The following is a 7,347-nucleotide window of genomic DNA, read 5'->3' as shown; positions in this document are numbered from 1 at the left end:
CTATGGGGCCTGGGGATTTAGTTCAGCTGCACAGTGCCTGCCTGGCAAGCTCAAGGTTGTGAGTTCGATTCCCAGTACTGGAAAAAAACAAAAAAAAAACACCCCCCAAAAAACCAAAAAAAAAACCTATACATTGAGCCCCTACTATGTGCTGGGCATAGTTCTAGGCATTGAAGATACCTGGTAAACAAAACAGTGATCTGTGGCAATCCCTTGTGGAGGGGTAAATAAGAAAGTTATATAATATGCTGGGGCGGGGGGAGTCCTGTAGAAGAGGAACCGCTAAGGAGAGGGGAGAAGGGGGAGGAGTTTGGCAAGTGAGGGGTGGGGCAGTGTTGAAGGACAGCAGTGCGCCTGTGTGGCTGAGGGAGGTGTAGGGAAGGAAGAGGGCAGGGTGGCCTGGGAGGACCCTGACGCATAGGTGAGGGGCCCCGAAAGGATTTAGGGTTTTACTCTGCAGGCCTCGGAGAGCCGTGGGCTGTGAGCAGCACAGTGACTGGGTCTGACTATCTTTAAAAGAGACCCCACTGGTTGCCCTGTAGAGAACGGAAGGGTGCGAGAGTGGCTTGGAAGGCCAATGGCAAAGTATGCCAGGTGGCTCTTGCTGCGGTACCAAATGACCAGATGCGGTGACTTAAAACAACCCAGGCACTGTCTGACGGTTCTGGAGGTCAGAAGCCTGACAGGCTTGCCCTAGAATGGAGAGGTTGGCCGGGCCAGGCCCTTCTGGAAGCTCTGGGGCAGCGAGGCTGCTGCACTGCTTTTCTTTTTTTCTTTTTCTTTTTTTTTCTTTTTGAGACAGGGTCTTGCTATGCAGTTCAGGCTGAACTTGAGCTCACTTTGTAGCCCAGGATGGCCTCAAACTTGCAACGATCCTCCTACCTCAGCCTCCTGAGTGCTGGGATTAAGGCGTGCGCCACCACGCCCGGCTCTGCACTGCTTTTCTAGATTCTAGAAACTGACTGCATGCCTTGGCTCATGGCCTTTTTCTCCCTGTTCAAAGCCAGAAGGGCGCTTGCAGTCTCTCTCTGATTCTGCCCCGCCACTGCCTTCTTGCGATTACACTGCATCTGGCTGGGTGAGCAGGGATGCTGCAGTCTCTAGGTCCTGCGGATCCACTCAGAAGCACACTGTGGGGAGAGGATATGGGTGTCTTTGCGGGGGCCACTATTCTGCCCACCTCAGGAGACCACGGCAACGTTCCAGGCAAGGATGATGGTGACCTGGACCAGTGACAGCAGTGAAGATGGTGACAAAGGGTGGAGTTCCGGTTAAATGCTCAGGGTTTGAACAACAGGGTATTCTAAGGGGGTGGGCGTGGACCTTCCCTTCCTCGGAGAGGGAAGGGTCTGGGGAGGAAGATCCAGGAAGTCACAAAGCATTTCCCCGCAGCCTGTGTGGCCCTCAGCAGAGCCTGCGGCTGGGTCTGTACGCGGGCAGGTGAGTGGGCACAGAGCAGGCCTGTGTCCCGCATTAGCTCAAGTGCAGGAACCCTTGAGCCCACAATCTCCTCCACCCCTGCTCATTCCGCTCAGGGTCATTGGGGTCAGGTCTGCCCTGCTCCCATTGCTGGCTTTGTCCTATTCCCCGGGAGATCACACCTGCCTCTAGGTCCCCTGCACTTCCTTTATGTCTGAACATGTGTTTCTCTCTCTGCACTCACATTTGAATGTGGGCAGGACAGCATAGTGGGTAAGCTGGTTGTCTGTACAGGAAGAACCTAAGCACCGCCCCCGCCACAAGCTGTGTGACCTCAGACAGGCCTTCAACCCCACTGTTTCTCCAGCATCTAATATACACAATGGGAATAAGAATAATGCCCACCTCATGCAGTTGTGGTGTGGATTAAACAAGATGAGTCATGTAAAATGGTCGGTTTCATAGCTGGATTAACAGCTATTAGTTTCTCAGGGTTCAGGTGGCAGCCATGCCACTTAATAGTGATGTGATCTTGGGCAAGTTATTTGACCTCTCTCAGCTTCTGCTCCCCTCTCTCGCTGCCCCCCAGGCTGTAGTTGGGTAACGAATGGATTTTATTTTGTTTTTTCTTTTTAATCCCAGGGCCTGAACCCAGGGCTTTGTGCATGCAAAACACACATTCTGCTGCCCAGCTACATTCCTGGCCCAAATAAGGTATTGGGTGTTAGCTGTCGGGCTCAGATTGGGGGCACCATAGATGTTAATGATTAATTTTTTTGTTACTATAGCTTATTTGTTTAGTAAATGTTTATTGGCTACATATTCTGGGCCAACCCCTTACTATGTTCTCACTGGACGTCAGAATGGCCCAGTGAAGAAGATAGTGTTCTTTTTGCTGCAAGGATAGGGAGCCAATGCAGGGAAGAGCACACGGTAGGATGCCGTAGCCTCAATTCTAATTTTCTTTTTCTTTTTCTTTTTTTTTTTTTTTTTGGTTTTTCTCCGGTACTGGGAACCGAACTCACGACCTTGAGCTTGCCAGGCAGGTGCTTTTGCCGCTGAGCTAAATCCCCAGCCCCTAATTTTCTTTTTCTTGTTGCTGGAGACTGAACCCAACGCCTCACATGTAATAAACCTGGACTCTGCTACCGACCATCAGTCTTTTTCTTCCTCAGTTCTCATTTGGATCTTTGTCGTGGGCATCAAAGCACGCCCTTTTCCACACACACTTTTAAAAAAATTGAGATGAAATTCGCCATTTTAAAGCGTATACCCTGTTGTGGTGGTGCACGCTTGTAAGCCCAGCACTTAGGAGGCTGAGGCAGGAGGATCACTGTGAATTTGAGGCCAGCCTGGGCTATGTAGTGAGTTCAAGGCTAGCTTCAACTACATAGCAAGATCCTGTTTCAAAAGAAAAAAGCATGAAAACAGCATATAATTAAGTACTCTTTAGTACATTCATGATATTGTGTGACCATTACCACTATTTAGTTCTATTCCATTTTTATCATCCTCCCACCCTCAAAAAAACTCCCTGAACCCAGAAAGCATTCATTCCCTATTTCCCCTTCCTGGGCACCTGGCAAGCACTAATTTGCTATCTCTATGGATTTATTTATTTTATTGTATTGTATTTTAGTTCTGTTTTTTTTGAGACAGGGTTTCACTATGTAGCTCAGGCTGGCCTTGAACTCATGGCAATCCTCCTGCCTCAGCCTCCCAAGTGCTAGGATTACAGGTGTGTGCCACCATGTAGATTTGCCTGTTTTAGATATTTCTTATAAATGGAATCATACAGCATATGTCTTTTTATATCTGGTTCTGTCACTTAGCATAGCATTTAAAGGTTAACCCGTGAATGTAGCATGAATCAATATTTCATGCTTTTTTCAATTTTAAGCTTTTTCTTTTTCCATTCCTTTTTATGGCTAAGTAATATCCTATTATTTGGCTATATAAGGTTGTGGATACTCACTTCTCTATTGATAGACAATAGGTCTTATTTTTTGAGAAAAGTCTCACTATGTAGTTCAGGCTGGTCCTGAACTCATTATGTAGCCCAGGCTGGCTCTGAACTCAAAGTAATCCTCCTGTCTCAGCCTCCTGAGTGTGAGGATTACAGGTGTGCACCACTGCACCTGGCCAGGTTTTCACTCTTAAGTGTGATGTTCTCTGTGGACTTTCTTTTTTCAAATTTTCTTTGGGATTTTCAAATATCTTTTAATCAGGTTGAACAGTTTTCTCCTATTCCTAGTTTATTAAGTCTTTTCTTCATCAGGAGAGTATGTTAGTTGTACTATGGTTGGCTTTTACAACTAAAAGCACCCAAAATTCTCTGCTAATTTAGCATAATTATGTGACACCAAGTTTATTTTATTTTTTTCTTAAATTTTTTTTTTCAGTATTGGGGATTGAACTCAGGGCCTTTGCACTGAGCTACATTCTCAGCCCTTTTTATTTTTATATTACTACTACTACTATTACTACTACTACTATTATTTAGTTTTTGTTTTTTGAGACAGGGTCTTGTTATGTAGTTCAGACTAGCATTGAACTCACTATGTAGTCCAGGCTGACTTCAAACTCATGGTGATCCTCCTGCCTCAGCCTTCTAAGTGCTGAGATTACAGGTAGGGCTTCAAATTTGGTCTTGAGTACCAAACCCAATCTTGGGTTCAAACCCCAGTATCTCCAAACCCACACCCACACCAATAAAATGATTGAATTTGAGTTTTTTGTTATATCCCTAAGATGTTTTTCTGGGCTCCCAGAGTTATGACACAAGGGGCTCTGTTATTATTCTGTTTACCCCAGAGTAGTATGAGACTAGCTAGCAATGGTGAGGTCTACAATATCTGTCTGTTCATGTATTCTGGGGGTAATGACTCAAACCCCGCAAGGATTTTGTCTCTGTGCCTGGGAGCAGCATGATGTAGGTAAGAGGAGAAGGGCCAGATTGCTTAGATATGAATGGGATGTTGTACCATTGACTTAGCTTGATTGCAGTATCCGTGAGAGAAAGGGGGGGGGGAGAGGGGGAGAGAGAGAGGGGGAGAGAGAGAGAGAGACAGGGAGTGAGGGGTGTGTGTGTGTGTGTATGTGTGTTATGGGGATTGAACCCAGGGCCCTGTATTCTTACATTCTCAGCACCCCCTTTTTAATTTTGATGCAAGGCCCTAACTTGCCAAGGCTGGCCTCAAACTTGTCATCCAAAGTAGCAGGGGTTGCAAGTGTGCATCACTATACTCAATAGGTTCCTTTCTTTCTTCTTTTCCTTCTTTCCTTCTCTTTTCTTTTCTTTTTTTTTCTTTTTCTTTTTCTTTCTTTCTTTCTTTCTTTCTTTCTTTCTTTCTTTCTTTCTTTCTTTCTTTCTTTTCTTTCTTTTCTTTCTTTCTCTTTCTTTCCTGGGAATCGAACTCAGGACCTTACATTTGCCAGGCGGGTGCTGTGCCACTGAGCTATATCCCCAGCCCACTTTCTTTCTTTTGATGAAAACATTGCAATGTCTCAGTTACAGAACATACAAGTGTGACCTGTACAAATACAAGTGTCACAGTGTGTGCTGCTGTGAATTCTTGATGGTTCTAATATGTCTCCCATATTTGGAAATTTCTTCCAACATGGAAGGTTGACTGAGATGAATTCTACCATCTGGCAATCTGTACGTGCAGGTGGAGGTTGTGGCAGATTGAAATAATAACGATATCCACAGCCTGATTTTTATCTATAAAAAGACCTTAGCCTGGTCGGGGGAGACAAGATTAACCCATGTCAAGTAATACAGGAGAATTTCATTAAGTTCTCATTTACTAAAAACTCTATTCACAAGCAACTTCACATATTTGAAAGGTCCAGGAAGAAAAATAAAAGACTTTTAAGAAGATACATTATTTCTTCATTGTACACACTTCATTTTTTTTTTTTTTTGAACACACTTCAGATCCTTATTCAAAACTGGTGTATTGAGCCAGGCATGGTGGCACATCCCTGTAATTCCAGCACTCAGGAGGCTGAGGCAGGAGGATCATTGTGAGTCTGAGGCCAGCCTGGGCTACAAATTGAGCTCAAGGCCAGCCTGAACTGCATAGCAAGACCCTGTCTCAAAAATGCAAAAAATCAAACAAAACAAACAAACAAAAACCTGGTTTACTCTGTTTTCATGTGAGTCTAACAAACGCAAAGGACTGAAAGTGTCAAATTAGAATGGTGGATTTGGAGAAAGTATCAGCTTTTAGACACAGCCTTACTTATTTATTCATTCACTGATTTATTTATTCTTTGGTTTTTTGAGACAGGGTCTTGCTATGTCATTCATGTTGGCCTGGAACTCACTATGTAGCCTTTTTGGCAGGCCTCGAACTTGCAGCAATCCTCCTGCCTCAGCCTCCTGAGTGCTGAGATTACAGGTATGCACTACCACACGCGGTGACACAGCCTTATTGTTAAAAGATGAAGACATGATCCTTGGTTTTATGTTTGGTTGAGACAGGGCCTTGCTATATAGCTCAGACTGGCCTGAAATTTGTGGTGCTCTTCCTGCCTCAGCCTCCCCGGTGCTGGGATTACAGGCGTGTACCACCGTGCCTGCTGTGATCCTTTTCTTGATGTTGGGATCAAACCCAGGACCCTATACAAGCCAAGGAAGCACTCTACTGCAGAGTTATACACACTCCTTGCCCAAGGAAGTGATTCTTATCAGTCAAGATGCGGAAACACAATGAAATGGAGCCCTACATCCAGCTGGGCCTGTTTACTGTAGGAGAAATAACAAATCCTCAATACTTCTACTTTGGAAAATGTTGGGCCTCCCCCTGGTTCAATTACATATTACTGCCCATAATAATGACCTAGAACATCCAGGAATCAAATATACCGTGTTGAGTGCATACCATGCTGCCTGCTCAGTGCCCAAGTCTATGCTAACAAGCACTTTAATTCCCTATTTCACACAAGCTTCCAGGAGGTCCTGTTATCATCATTTCCAGTTTTCAATTGGGAAAGGGGGCACACAGAGTGGGAGTAACTTTTCCAGGCAGTTAAGGCAGCTGTTGAAGCTTTGAGAGTTTTAAAGTTCAGGGCCGAGGCAGCTAACCTCTCCTAGGTTTCAAAAAACCAATTAGGTGAATAAATAGTAGAAAGGCATCATTCCAGGCAGAGCAAACAGCATTTGCAAAGATAGGAACATGGTAATAAGTTACGCTAGACAGTCGTTCCATTTCTCTGAGTCTTGGTTTATTCACCTACAAAATCGGAACAAGTATTATCTGTCACTGCTTATAAAAATTAAGTGTGATATTATATGTAAAGCACTTTGCACAATATTGTATCTGGATCATAGACTGCACAATGCTAATTATTATTTTGGATGCTGGGGATTGATTTCACGGCTATACCACTGAACAACAGCTCCAGCTTCTTTTTATTTTTTTAGTGGTACCCAGAATTTTTTTGGATTGAACCCAGAACCTTCCTACTGAGCTACAATCCCCAACCCTTTTTTATTTTGAGAGACGGTCTCGCTAAATCGCCGGCTGGGCTCGAATTTTTGATCCTCCTGTCTCAGCTTCCCAGAGCTTTGGGATTACACGCTGGCTGCATCCCTTCCAACCTCAACTCTTATCTTTAATACTGCTATTTCTCTTCCTAGTCCTTCACTGTTACAGAAAGACTACCTTTCCCAGCAGGCCATCTTGCCCTTTGACCCTAGCGGGACTAAAAAGGTGCGCCGCCGACCGCCTCAAACCGGAAGACTATAGCTTCCCGGCATGCAGCACGCCCCCTCCATTAGATTTGAGGCGCCGTCGGCGCGTTGCACGCCGGGAGCTGTGGTCAGCGGCGCGTTGCCCTGACGCCGGCCAGGCCGGGCGTGGGGGCCTGTGGGAGGTGGAGCGGCCTGGGCCAGCTGCGGGGCGGAGGCGGAGGAGAGGC

At 45.4% G+C, this 7,347-nt stretch overlaps 1 protein-coding gene across 1 annotated transcript in view; it reads left to right on the top strand.

Moving 5' to 3' along the window:
• Positions 1–7,226: 7,226 nt before the first annotated feature.
• Chmp4b (charged multivesicular body protein 4B) overlaps positions 7,227–7,347 on the top strand; it is a gene marked incomplete at its 3' end in the record, with an annotated part of 44,560 nt that continues 44,439 nt past the window's right edge. Inside the window, 1 exon segment of the mRNA XM_005384838.2 lies at positions 7,227–7,347.

This window comes from Chinchilla lanigera, unplaced genomic scaffold, assembly GCF_000276665.1.
Source record: "Chinchilla lanigera isolate Chin_1 unplaced genomic scaffold, ChiLan1.0 scaffold00021, whole genome shotgun sequence".
NCBI classification, from domain to species: domain Eukaryota; kingdom Metazoa; phylum Chordata; class Mammalia; order Rodentia; family Chinchillidae; genus Chinchilla; species Chinchilla lanigera.
This window is presented reverse-complemented; position numbering and strand designations above follow the sequence as displayed.